We start from the raw sequence: 14,861 nt of genomic DNA on the forward strand, positions 1-14,861 counted from the left end.
ATTTCTTATAAACACAGAACTAAAAAGGTCATAGTGAAGAGCTTTCAGGTACTCCAGAGCTTCACAGCTAAATGCTGGACTTATTGCCACTAGTTTTGAATCACCTGAGTAATCCTCTCATATGCATGACACAACTCTATAAAGAACAGAACCTTCAGTTAGCATAGGATAGTTACTTTTAAACTGTAGTTTTATTTGGAATGAAAATAACACATGCATTTCAGAGGAAAAAAAAATCAAAAAAAGAAGCTTAGTTTTAGGTGGATAGAAATCTTTTGCATTAACAGGCATCTAATTTTTTCATTTTTAGTTGAACATTTTTTATTTTCTGGGTTTTTTTTTTTTAGTGAATATCAGAGTAAACAGTGTTTTCAACGTGAATAATCAAAATAATATGTTCCAAAGCTCTAAAACTGGTATACCTCAACTTCATGGGAGTTTCTGAGGATTGCTTCCAAATCAAATTCCACAGCAAGTGACCTAATTTTGTGAAGTACTTTGACTGGAGTGGAAGCCATATCCACTCTGCCATGGACTAACTAAACATTCAGAGTTATGTTATTCTACTGATCTTCCAGGTTGCTTTTCTATATATAATCAAATTTCATTTTTTATTAATTTTTCTAACTTCTGTGTATTTTCTTGGTTGCTTCAGGATTTTGGGCATCTTACGTATTTATGCTATAGCTTTCTTGGTGTTCAGAACTGGAAGAGATCATGAGTTGTTTCCTAAGTGTTTCTCTTGACATCATATCTTCTACCTTGTTTAGCTTTGATGTGAGTAAGGCTGTCATATCGCTGCATATGCAGCAAGCTGTTCTTGGGTAAAGTAATTTATTACATCCATGAAAGAGCTGCCAGCTTTGCTATTATGTAGGATTAATTTCCTATAAGGTAAGATTAATTTTCAGAAAAGTTGTGCTGTGAATTTGCATTTTACCTCCTTGTCTTCTGTCAGCAGTTATGTGTCACTTACTAAAAAAACTTATCTTCCTAATATGAACAATTCAGCACTGAAGGACCTGTGGTTCTGCCATGTTCATCATGAAAAGCATTTCTATTTGACATATGATTCTCAAACATGGCTAGTGATAGCAGCAGTGAAAATGTAAAACTGATTGTTAAGCATTAAGTTCAGATCTAAGAAGTGGAAGACAGAAATGTTTTGATTTGTAAAATGAGCAAATTTGATGTGTAAGCCATTTAGAAACAACTGAGGTGGAGCGTCAAAATATTATTCTTTGCAGAATCATTTGTCTAACCACAGTCTTACTTCAGATTCATAGCAGTTTACATCAAGATAATTAAAATCTCCCATTAGTACCGTTTTTCCTCTATCACAAACCCTGTTGTTTTCACAGGCTATTTCCTCAACTTTATGATACTTCTGATGTGGTGGTCTATAATAAGTTCCCAACATAAATTTGACTCTATTGCAACATCTTTTTTCCTTCCAGAGTGATTCTGACTTACCTCCAGTTATGTACATTTTTCTCAGGTCGCTTATTTCCTGTCCTTCCTCTATATATAGACCAATGATTTCCTGAGCTCTTTTGTTTCTCCATAAAAAAATAAATTAATGCTGGCATGTCTGTCATAACATTCATTATATTACTTGATATTGGAGAATGACTTTCCCTGTTTCCTTCTAAGCTTAGTGAAAATATTTCCACTTGCTTTAATTGGAAGTGGTTTGGGCTCTAAATTCTCACTAGGAGGACTGTAAGATTTTAATTATCCTAAAGATATTGACAATCCTCAAGAAGTTTCATTCTCACAGCAAAAATAGGCTAGGTAGTCTAATATCTCTTATCTAAACATTGTTGTGAAGTAAAATAGACATTTAATTTTAAACCTTTTTTTCTGCTGCAGCTCAGTGGAGCTCATACTTTAAATTGTTTTAGGGTAGGCTTCCTACCTTCCTATTATTTACTTGTAAGATAAAACAAGCATATTTTTCTAACTGTCTGGAGATCATTGCAGAGAATGATGACAGATAATTTTTTTCACTCTAAATGACATTATCCTGCCAGCTGTCTCAGTGGAAAGCAAGTCTGCACGTCTTGGGAGAGAAAAAGAAGAGGGATATGGACTTTTGTTAGCAACAGAGCCATTTATATCCTACTCAGTAACTTTTGCTTAAAAACATTCCATAACAAAAAGTACTGACTATCTAAGCCATTGACTTTGTATGTCTGTGCCTCTACAATCACCTTACAAGATTAACAGAAGTTGTTAATATAATTTTTTCCACAAATAGGATTGGACATCACTGGTAGTTGTGTTTCAAACAAATAAAATATAGATAGCGATTTTGATCTCTAATAGAAATCCCATTAGCATTAAAGTCAGAAAGAAAACCTACTCTCAGTCCTAATATTTACAGATAAAACCAGCATAGTTGGCTTTTACAAATTAAAACACTGGCCACAATTAAGTACATGAGAGATGAATCTAAAAGCAGTGTCTGATTTTGGTGAGATTTTACAAATATCCTCATCCAATTGTAAGTCAAGTTAAGAAAAATAATCCAGAGAACTTCAAAGCAAATTGAATAAAGGCTATATCATAGCAGAAATGTCTGTTTCTCTGTTTACAGGGTGGGAGGCAATGTACTGGTGCTCATGGAAGTGTTCTGTTGAAACATTCATGTGTTTATGAAGTTAAGCTTTGAGGACGGTTAGAAGGTTCTTGTTTCTGCTTCAAGATTTTGTCCAGATGAAGAATGAACACTGAACATGTCTCTGAGGAATGGAGAATGATATGCCCTGAAAGGAAAATAACAAGGATATGTCTAACATTAAGTAATGAGAAAGTAGTTTCACTGTGAGATCTAGCAAACTACACTGACAAAATGAAAGACTACTGAGTGTCCACAATTTTAAAAGCACTTAATGTTCAATCCAAGACTGTAGTTCTAGATCTTCTGTATTCTAATGTCATCTTCAAACATTTCTCAACTCATCTAAGCAATACACATGCAATGGAAGTGCAATCCACATTTATAAAATCACAGGAAGTAACTGGTGGAACATTTCTGATTGCTTATTAGTGTAAACATAGAAACTTGAACTTTGAATGTTCCCATAAAAAAAGATCTGGTTGTCAACACAACTGACAACTCTACTACTGAGAATTTAGTCAATCATAGGACAAGCAAGGTGACTATATTAAAAAGCTGGTTATGAGTGCTTTTTAATGGATAAAACATTAAAAATCACAACTAGTATTTTGTTTCTGTTGGTGATTGAAGGTTGACCTTGATCAGTTGAGTGGCTCCCCTCATTGAAACAATTTTCTTCAAAGAGGACTTAAATTCTTATTCTATCATTTTTTAAGAAAAATAGTTCTGATCAATAATTATTAAATCAGCTGAAGCCTTTCAGGATGAATATAACCTTTTTCAGGTTTTCAAGTTTTACTGTATCTTATTATAATAATCACACATAAAGAAAAGACTGTAAGAAAAACTCAAGCTGCAGATTTCTCCATAGATATTCACATTATGGATAAAATATTGCAAAAAGTGGGAATCTGAAAGGATGATGCTAGATACTTAGTAAATACTTAGAACATATTGTAAAGTGAGGTAGCCTTTCATGGTTTAATGTCAGCTGTTTACCTTCTTCACAGATAAGGATATGAAAATATACAGATTGTGTGACAGGCTGACATATTTTTGACATCATTTATTTACAGTACTTTTGTGTTCCTGAGGCATTTCATAATTATAGGATTTGAATGTATTTTGTGGCAGTATCTAAGTCACTTGGTTTATCAAGTTTGGTAGGCAGATGTTCTTCTAGGCTTTTCATCCTGACTTTGCTGGGTCTATATTTCTAAAGATTCTTCTAATTTTTAACTGGCTTGATTCTGGGTTTTGAAGAAAACACATAGTGCTTTCAAATCTTAGCCCAGATCCTATCTCTTGCAGAGTGCTTTGATTTCCTTAGGCAGAGTGGTGATATACAGCTGATTTCTGATTTGTCTTTCAGACTAAGATACCTTTCAAGGTTATTGATCTCAAAGTTGATGACATTAGCTATTACTCACACTTAACAAGAAAGAAAATGTTGATCTACTTCTCTACCTCCACTGTTCTCTGAAAACAGATGAGACAGAGAGAGAAAGAAAGAAAGGAAAGAAGTTGGTAGTCAGCTAATCTCCCCAAGATCACAATAGTCTGAATGGGAAGCCTCTAAGAGGCTGTTCCATAAGACTGGAAGAGCAAATCAGTTCTCTTTAAGTGCTGAAGGGGGGAGAAATAACTATGTGCCTTGTTCTGTTTGATCAGATCAATAGGTAACACTTTTGGATGTTTAATCTTGAATCTGAATGTCATATAGTTTTATATGCAACTAAATAAATACTATAGGCCTGTCAGTTTCTAGTGACTTGTTTTCATGTCTTCAAAAATGTAAAGACTGACAATGAATATTGCTCACCAGATAAGCTATCAAACAGGGAAGGAAAAGAATAAATGTGTGCACACATGCAGAGATTTACTTTTTAAATTTACATTGGTTGATTTTCATCCAGCTTCAAGATCTCCTACCATGGGTTTTCCCCCTTGTTTTGTTTTGGTTTCCTTGCTTTTTATGATGCATTTTTCATACATTACGAGCTATCATACTGGTTGTATAAGACTCAGAGTAATATGGGATAGGTGCTAATACATACACAGGCACATATCCATGATAGTTGTTTCTGCGGCTGAGACTAAACCAACCGGTGATATATGAAACTGTTTCAGAATGGAGTTAGTAAAATACCTGTATAATTTAGGACTCCCTAATGGTCACCTTATATACTTCTATATCACAAGTCTGTTTGTTTACCTGTACCAAACTGTATAAAATTCTAGGTATTGAAGTGTCTAAAGCAATTACTGTTTTGCATTATTGTTCACACAGTATCTAGAACACATAATGTTTTAAACTATATTTAGTTCCTTTGGTCCAAAATACCAAATACCAGTGCCAAAATAGAAATAGTAAATAAAGAGTTAACTCTGATTAAGATCGGAGGGGCATAGTGCCTTATTTCTTATTCATTACACTCTGTGTTCTTTGTTAAATGCCAGAAATGTAAATTTACCACAGGAGTAGACTTATCTTTCACTTCACTGGCAATGCAATATTTTTCTCATACAACACTGCTGTTCATTTTCCCTGTTAAATCTCTTATTTCTTTTGAAGCACAGAAAAAATTCCAACATCTTCAACATACAATTAGCAACACACAATCAAATTACTAAGGAAAGAAAACAATTTTCATTTAATTTTGTAGCTGATAAGAACTTTTCTTGCCCACAACCTTGCCTTCTCTTTTACAATTCCTTTATCTGTAAATTAACTTATTTAAACACTGGTGGTACAAAAGCCCATCATTTACATAACAAGGAAAAGCAGGTAAATTTCAGCAGTGCCCCACCTACTGTAAAGTATTAATAATATGCTTCAGCAGTCTTAATTACTTTGGTGACCTTCTTAATTTAACAGATTTGACTTTCCCCATTTGTAATTTTGCAGCAATAATTGGATAACTAGGCAATGCATGTACCTAAACAAATTAGGGCTTTTTTAATAAAACTTGATTATTCACAGTTCATTAGACAAAAAGCTGCATTTTAATATTAATTGCAATCACTACTGTAGAATGTCATTCAGAATTAAATATCATGCTCTATTTTTTTATGTTAAATTTATTCAGAACAGTGAAGAGCTGTTTATAAATCAACACCTTTGAAATACATTAAAAGTGTAAATATAAATGTATTTATATTTATACTTTGACCCCAAATGTGCTTTTGGACCTCATTGAGAAATGCCTATTCATTTCAGTGGTATGGAATAAGTTAGTTTAAGGTTCATTTTCCTTCTAATCATCTACAGTTCTGCAGTAATTTTGACTTGGAATTGTAGCACGAGAATCATAATATCAAACAATATGATGCTCTTAGCTATGAATATCAAGGTCCTAAATTATATGATTGATTAATGAATTAATGTATCAAACATTTCTTATGAAGCTGGTATTTTTAAATGTATTTCAAATAATGCAGTCCTATTCCTACTGATACTGAAAAAAGTATCAACTTCTTTTCTTTCTTTCTTTCTCTCTCTGTCTCACCTGTTTTCAGAGAACAGTGCAGGTAGAGAAGTAGATGTTTTTAAGAACATGTTTTCTATCAGGCATTTTCTTAATTTACAGATATCTCACAGGACCAGTTTTTATGTTGATTACAGGCCTATTCCCAAGATTTAAACTTGAGTGAGATGATACAAAGTTTTTGTTGTGTCAAAAATGTTATTGTTAAAATAAGAAAGGAAAAATGTGGAGAAACATCCCTCAGACAGGAATATTCTTTCACCATAAATCTCACAGTCTTCTCTTATTCAGTAGGGAGTTTTTGTGAAAGTTTTGCTCATTGTCTGAAGATATTTTCATATTGGAAATGAGCTGTATTGTTTTATGGATATTTTGAGCATTTTTTAAACTCAAAACAAAGTGTGAGAAAAAAACCCTCATGCATCCTAAAGCAGGCATTACACCTGGAGAAGAAATAAATAAATAAATAAGCATAGCCTGCCAACTTACTCTTGAGAAATTACCAGTATATTTTTTCCTAACTTAACTTTCGCATTCATATTCATGAAGGCAAAGGGTCAGTTGCATATATGACTTAACCACAGGACATTTTTATCCTAGATCCAGATCTAATTGAGGCAGCTGAAATGTGAACACATCTCGCTTATCCCTGACCTACAATTTCTGTCTGTTCTAAAAGTGAGAATTAGTTTGGTCACCCTGCTGTCAGCCCAGGGCATCTTCTGACAAGAGATTTCTAATACACTGAACAGCACTTTACATTAAGTGGTACTAATTACTGGGGCTGGGTAATCAGTTTGACCAGAAGTTGGAAGCATAACTACAGACTATTTGAGGATTCCAGCTGGAAATGCTGACATAGTTACTACTGTTTATTTTCTTATTTATGAATTCCATAAGAATGGAAATTCTTCAAGCCCAAATATTCCTCAATGTGTATCTGTGTATTTAGTTACGATAAACAGTGCATTTTAGTTTGTATTTGCTAAAAGAAAGTCAGAATTTAAAACCATTTAATAAATAAGGACTAGGAAAAGTTGAGGGAAAAAGACCTCAGGAAGTTTCTGCTCCCCAAACTCTGTCCTTCCTGAAACATTGCATCATTGTATGGAAACAAAGGATATCCTTGCTGGAGTGGCAAGAAGGCAAGTTCACATTTAATTTTTATCTCTATTCTATCTTACCATTTTGCAGTTATATATATTTGTGTTGTGATTACTTCTCTATTGATATAACAGTGATGGTAGTACCCAACTTCACAGGGTGCTATGTCAATAAATCTTTAAAGCATCCTGACTCTGAGGATAAAATAAATTATTCTTAACTAACGTTAAGAGTATTGCTACATTAATGCTGTTTGTCTTGGGGGGGGGGGGGGGGGGGGAATGGAAAAAAACCACATTTGTTGCCCCTGAGTCTGAGAGCAGCTTCTCCCAGAGCATTTTCAGTTTTCTATTGCTGCTACCCCATTCACATTCGATCTCTAATTTCCAGGTGCCAATGTACTGCGAAGGAGGTTTCTAAAGAGTTCCCCTGAAAGAAGAGAGGCTATTGATCTTGGGAGGGCCTGTAGAAGTTTTTTTTTAGAAATTTATGGATTTGAAAGTATGTAAGAATATGTGTTATTGTCTGTACAGGGTTCAGATTCTTCTGGGGAACTTTTTACAGAAGTTGTGGAAAAAAACAGTCAGTAAAAGAAGGCCCCTTGGGGCTGTTGTAACAGAAGTACCTAATTATTTAAAAAGGCTTTTGTGGTGCTCTGGCTTTCCTAACACAGTTGGACACTATACAGATAAAGTACCTTTCATTATAGTGTAGTTTTCCCCTTTTTCAGGGGTGTGTATTTTTTGCATCTTACTTCTGTAGTTTCCTTTCCTGTCTCTTCCACCTAACTTTTCCATGGTGGTTTTATCTTTTTTTTGGTGTTTCTGTTGCTCTATGAAACTTAGATCTCAGTTCAATTCTGCCACTGATTCCCCTTTAAGTAACCTATTATAATGCAAATTAACTGTAGGCTTGAATTCAGAAGGATACTTTGTATAGGATTCATCTGATAAAAGCAGATTATTTCAATGTCTCTGCCTCAGACAACCTAAGCTGTCGTTACAGCTAATAGACTGAAATAAGCACTTCTACAACATTATTCATTTTATCCTGAGATAACCATTTACAATGGATCAGGTGACTTCCACCCTAAAAGAAACAATTTCCAGCTTGGGAAAGAGGAACAGTGAGGCCCTGAGCATGCAGCTTAGCTATGTTAATACTGCAAAAGTGAAAACAAAAAAGTCTGTTCTGTGAAAATGAAGGATACACTCTGCCTTTGACTGAGTAATGCAACCATCAAGCATTTCTAAATTACTAGCTATGTTGTGTATATGAATGTGAAATTTTGTTGGATATTGGAGCAGAACTTTTTTTTTTTTTTTTTAAGATAAAGACTGTTTGGGGTTTTTTACACATGCATTGCTTGAAAAATTTGGAGCTCAGTTCAGTTTCCTAAAATGGTAGTCTGATGAGCTGACCTAGCTTAGCATACCACTTAGCCTCTACCTGCTACTCTGGAAGAGAAGGCTATTTCTTTTCACCATGTAAGTGGTTATTTTGAACAAAATTCATCTTATCCAAAGGCAGATATCTATAATAGCCCAGATAATTCCATCTGCATTACAGCTGCCTAAAGACAGGTGACAGGATTACACCCTTCCTCTAGATGCAATAAAAAAGTCTAATGTATCTAAATTGAGTCATGGAGGGAAATTAGAAACCTAAATCTGAAATTATGAATCAAAAGATTCCTGGTTTAACTGCTACTTCAGTTTAGAGTTGCCTGAAGTTTGTATATGACTCAAATTTCTGCTTTAAAGTTTCACTAGCATCTGAAGTTTTGTGCATAGATACAGAGGTCCCTTGGCAATACTGATCAGCTAAACTTGGATCCATCCAGGTTCATAAAATATTCTTTTCCTTAGGAATTTGGTACAAAGATCCTAAAAACATTTGTAAGAATTAAATCCTCCACAAAACGCAGACACATAAAACTTGAGATTCTTTTTTTAAATAGTGGCATATGTGAAATTGTCCCTGCTTCAAATATTAATCAAATTATTATAGCATGTGTCCAGTGCCATTCCTTCAAACTGAGAGAAATTCAAAAGCTTATCTTCTACTTTTAAAAAAGAACAATAATCCAATGAACATTAGATTAAAAGGTCTTCTAGGAAGGGAGAGTGAGAGCAAGGCAGAAGGGGGCAGATAGTTTGTATGCAAATATACAGTCATATACTCCAGTGAACACATGGTACTCAGATACTGTAATAATGCAAGACCTGATATTTTCAAATTCAATGCATACAGGTCCCAAACCCAATACATACAGACAATAGCAGTGGATGGTCTAGTAGAACTTGAAGGCTAATCTATTCCATGTCCTTTTTCTCAGGTAAAATAAATAATGCCAGATCTCCCTGACTTATTTTTTCTAAACTGTTTCTACACATCTTCAAAACTAATGATTCTACAGCTTTTCTAATCAGCCTCATCTTCTACTTTTGGAGCTAGAAAGATCTGAGTTTTTTATTGGTTTGCTTTGTTTTCCTTGAGTCTGAAACTTTCTTTATACAAAGTATGTAGCTTGTTCCTTTGGTGGTCATAAAGAAGAGTTTACTACTGTCTCTTCACAGTAAACTTCCATAAATGAGAATCTTTTTCTATTATTCCTTTATTTTTCTCTTTTCTAGAATGGGGAAATCAAACAAACAAACACCTTGTCCATTTCAACTTTTCTATTAGTTAACTTTTTGCGAACGTTTAACATCCTTGATATTTTTATTCAGAATGTCTTTCAATAAAACACTCATATTAATACATCTGAGGAAAAAAATAATTAAAAAGAGAGAGAAAAGAAGGAGAAAACCCAACTTTTAAAGTACTATTTAGTTATGGTACTTCTAAGTACTTCCCTTACATGAAAAGAAATCTACAGCTGACCTAAATTCTGACAGATCTTTTGCAAGTACCATGGAAACATATGTTTCAGGAACTATGAAAATAGTAACAGTTTATCCACAGTGTAACAGTTGAGATGAGTGGCAAATTGTATCACTATGACTCAAGATCTAAACAGATCTTTCTAACAATTAAATGTTGCCTTATTTCTGACAAAATCTAGTCAAGAAGTACTAACTTATAGTTAACTCACATAGAGAAGGTTAATTAAGAAATTAGAGTAGAACAATTTCAGTGTTATTGAACTCTGAGAAAACATGAACGATGGGCTGTATCTTCTCATTTAAAGGCTAGGAATTAATTTTAAGTTAATTGTGTAGCTAAAAAGACACAGAGGAGAAGTCGGCCTAAGCAGACAATTAAATTTTGTCTAATTTTCAGTCAGATGTCAGAGGTTTTATTATTATACCTCCATTATCTCTCCATAGACATCTCAGACTCAATTCAGTTGTTTGAATGAAGAACATTTATGTCGTTTGGGAAGTTCTAGACTCTTACTTAGCTTCCAAAATACCACTCCAAGAGGGAAACTTGTCCCATGCCATGCAATTTACATACGTAACTGTGCTTTGGCTTCTCTGCAGTGTCTCAAATGCCTTTGTGTGTGACTGGATCTAATCCTTAGTTTGAATCAGAATTGCATCACTAATGACTGGAAAGTCTGGTGGTAAAACCACTCTTTGGGATATGGAATACCACCTGATTTCCTTTCTTTCATTAGAATGAAGTGGAAACAATCAAAATACACATATTTAAATTTATTTTCTCCCTATTCTCTTTCAAAAGCCTACAAAAGGTCTGTCTCTTACTCATGAAGAATAAAGGTGAAAGATTAGTAGATTTTTTTTTTTTATAAAACAGACTTTCCTAATCAATGTTATTTAGAACTCAGAATTTACTCAATTTAACTAAAAAATTATTTCATTTTGTGCTGCTTGCTTTTCTTTTATTCACAGAATGAAAACCCAACACCATTCTGTAGTTATCTTAAAATGTATTTGCATGTCAAGAGTAACCTCTATATTATGCGTTTTATAATGTAAAAAAGAAATCTCAATGGGACGTTTACAGAGGGAAACTTGATACTGAAAGGTAGAATTCTTCTGAGTGAGAAAGGAAAAGAGGAAAAGGCTTTTGGGGCATACCTAAATATAGGAACTTCCAGGTCTTTGTACTTATTTGAAATGTCTAAGATCTTTAAGATTCAAGTATTTAAAGTATTTCCTATAATTAAATATATATATTCTTATGTTATAGCAACCAATTAAAATCAAAGGCAGTTCAAGTATAAAGTGAGAGAAACAGTGATGAATCAAACTTATCCAATAGATTTTAGAAAATATTGCATTCCTTTGTAAGTCAAACGTGCCAATCATGTTTTCATGTCAGAACAACTTTCGCATTGGAAGGACCACACAAAGACAAAGGAATATGACCACAATAAAAATGATGACAAACCTGTCAGCTTGCCTACATCTGGAAATTGCAGTTCTTTTCTAAGGAGCGGAGCACTTTGACAAATACACTGGCACTTCACAGATGTGCTATGGCCTAAGGATTATTAAAGCTGTTCTTGCTTTCTCACCTGAAAACTTTTTCATCTGTCTGTTTCAGGGTCCAGCCACGCAAGCTGGTAAGTGCTTTCTGAAAGGCCACAAATTCCCTCAGCTTCAAAGTATACTCCTAGAGAGTACTCAGTAGCTAAAGCCGTATGCTCCAGATCTTACCTCCTTCACATAAAAGGTCTGTGTCCTGGTTTCGGCTGGGATAGAGTTAATTTTCTTCCTAGCAGCAGGCATAGTGCTATGTTTTGGATTTAGTAGAAGAAGAATGTTGATAACATGCTGATGTTTTTAGTTGTTGCTGAGTACTGCTTATGCTAGTCAAGGACTTTTTCAGCTTCCCATGCTCTGCCAGGCGCACAAGAAAGTGGGAGGGGGCACAGCCAGAAGAGTTGATCCAAACTGACCAAAGGGCTATTCCATACCATATGACGTCATGCTCAGTATAGAAACTGGGGCGGGGGTGGCCAGGGAGCAGCGATCGCTGCTCGGGAACTGTCTGGGTATCAGTCGGCGGGTGGTGAGCAATTGCATTGTGCATCACTTGCTTCGTGTATCATTATTATTATTATCATTATTATACTGTTACTATTAGCATTACTATTTTACTTTATTTTAATTATTAAACTGTTCTCATGTCACCCCAGGAGTGTTTCTCACTCTTACTCCTCCGATTCTCTCCCCCATCCCATTGGGGTAGGGGGAGTGAGCGAGCGGCTGCGTGGTGCTTAGTTGCTGGCTGGGGCTAAACCACGACAGTCTGCTAAAGCATTGCACCGAGGGGAATGTTGCGGTAGATACTGCAGTTCCCCAGCCATCTATACACAAATGTGTCTCTGCAAATCTTCCACCAAGAACTGCTAACTAAATGCGATGCCTGTAGATGATGTCAGCAGCTCTGCTTATTAGAGTTCCAGAAGCTTCTATGACCATTAGATGCTTTAAAAAAATGTATTTATTTATTTACATATATTAAATGATCATTTATGACATTGAAATATATGTTGTCAAGGATTTTTAATCTTTGACTGTTCAAGGCAGAATATACAAAATGTTCCTTATTCAATCTCAAGTAGAAAATTAAGCCAATGTGCTTATGTAACCGCATTTAAAATATTTTATGCAATACTGAGAGAAGAAAAATTATATAACTGAACTAACTTTGTTCCCAGGGGAACCGACAAGACTTTCTTAACCTTTGTTAAGAACAGGCTTAGACTTATACAGATATCACAGGCCCTTTTAAACAAAGATTCACCTTATCTATTGAAAAAAAAAAAATACAATTTAGTAAGTAATCAAGCCACTAAAATTATTCATGTGGGAAACAAGCTTCTTAGAGGCATAGATGTCTTTGATATGTTTATCACTGGAAAAAAAAAAAAAAAAAGAAAAAAAGGAGTTATTTAAAAAAATGTGGATACCAGCATACTGTTTTAGCTCGGTTAAGGTAAACTAAACAATGTTTTGTTGAGCAGAGGTTACAATGTCAGTATTTACATAACAAGAGCATTTCTTTGAATTAAATAGCTGATACTAAGTTTCATTTCTTTCTCTGTACTTTGCTACAATGGTAGAAAAGTGAATGTTATGTATCAAAGTTCTTTAGGCAAAAACTGTCTACTTCAGCATCAACCTTAACTTGAGATCATTCGCTTACAATCTTGTTTCCCAAAGGCTAAAACTCTTAGCCCATTATTAAGTTTGCCTATGTCCTTGCCAATTTCACATTTGCTCTCCCTATGCAAATCTGCTTGTTCTGCAGGCAAATCCTAGCAAGAGCATAATTTCAGCAAGGTTCTGAGCTCACTCATCCTAGCCAAGGAATATGACTCACTGATAGATGTTCTCATGCTAATAGGAGACCACATAAAACAGTGAAAAGCAGGGAATTTGCTAAAGAGAATAAATAATTTTGTTCTTAAATATGACTAACGAGAAAAGAAAGCTGGACAACCTGGTTTTATTTTCTCTCAGTGACCCAATATATGGGTGCAGGTGTCAAGGTTTTGGGAGCAGGGAGGCTGCAGGGGTGGTCTCTGTGAGAAGAGGCCAGGGGCTGTCCCATGCTGGACACAGTTGGTTCCAGCCAGCACTAGCTTCACACTAGCTTCTGTGTTGTACAGTGTAGATGAGGTTGAAAATATAAACAATCACAAAGAAGGGTTCTAATCTGATAAAGCAGGTGACTGGTACAATTTGATACACTCTTTAGTATCCAAGGCATCTGTGCAGGTCTGTCTGAAATGATGCCAGACTTCCAGGTGCTACTGGACGGGCTGCTGGAAGCTGTGTGGGAAGCCACAGTGCTTAAAAAAATATCAGCCAGCTGTGTCACAGGACACAGGGAGGCCAGTTTATAGTACTATTTATACTTCTGATTCCCTCCACAATAATTATATAGCCTTACAATATTTCCTTTATAGATAACAAAAGTCCAGTATACAGAATTATAAGTATTTTCAGAGGTATATTTATTAATGCTAACATTTTAGCCTTTCTCTGAATATTCAGAACTTCTTTCTACACCACTTACCAGACTACTGATAGGTGAAACATCATACATGTCCTCAACCCTAGAAAAAAATAATGAAAATTCATGATGTGGACATTATGAATTTTCTCAGCAACCTTAGATACAAAAGTGACTTCGCAATTTTGTATTGCATGCATAGTTTTATAACACATTTAAAGAATATATAAAGAGTGTACTCATTAGTTGATATTACAGCTACAGTAAAGTTGCTTTTATGCTGGTGTATGGAGGGGATAGCATGCTCTTAAACCTTTCTTCCCCTCATTGCCTTCAAACAGGAGTAAGAAAGGGGAGGTGCAGTTTGACATTGGTTAACACAGGAACTTAAAAGCAAAAGTGGCACTGGATTCCTCTGTCTCCCTTTTCACTCTGACAGGGAGAGAATAGTGGTAGAGGTAAAAGGCCAAGTATAAGAATCCCCACAAGTGGGATGGTAAACTTTTGCATTTGCAATTTTCTAGGTTTTTCTGGCACCAATTTTTGCTACATTATCCTAAGGAAGATAAAACCCCAGGTCCTGAGGAACTGTAGGTGATGAAAAGTTTCATGTTAGTCTTTTCACGGAGGGATAATTTACACCATGCACTCTGACTGAGTCTCTGTCAGGGCAAGCATCATAGACGATATCTCACCACTAGTCTCCT

The sequence above is a fragment of the Pelecanus crispus genome, chromosome 1, assembly GCF_030463565.1.
Source record: "Pelecanus crispus isolate bPelCri1 chromosome 1, bPelCri1.pri, whole genome shotgun sequence".
Classification (NCBI taxonomy): domain Eukaryota; kingdom Metazoa; phylum Chordata; class Aves; order Pelecaniformes; family Pelecanidae; genus Pelecanus; species Pelecanus crispus.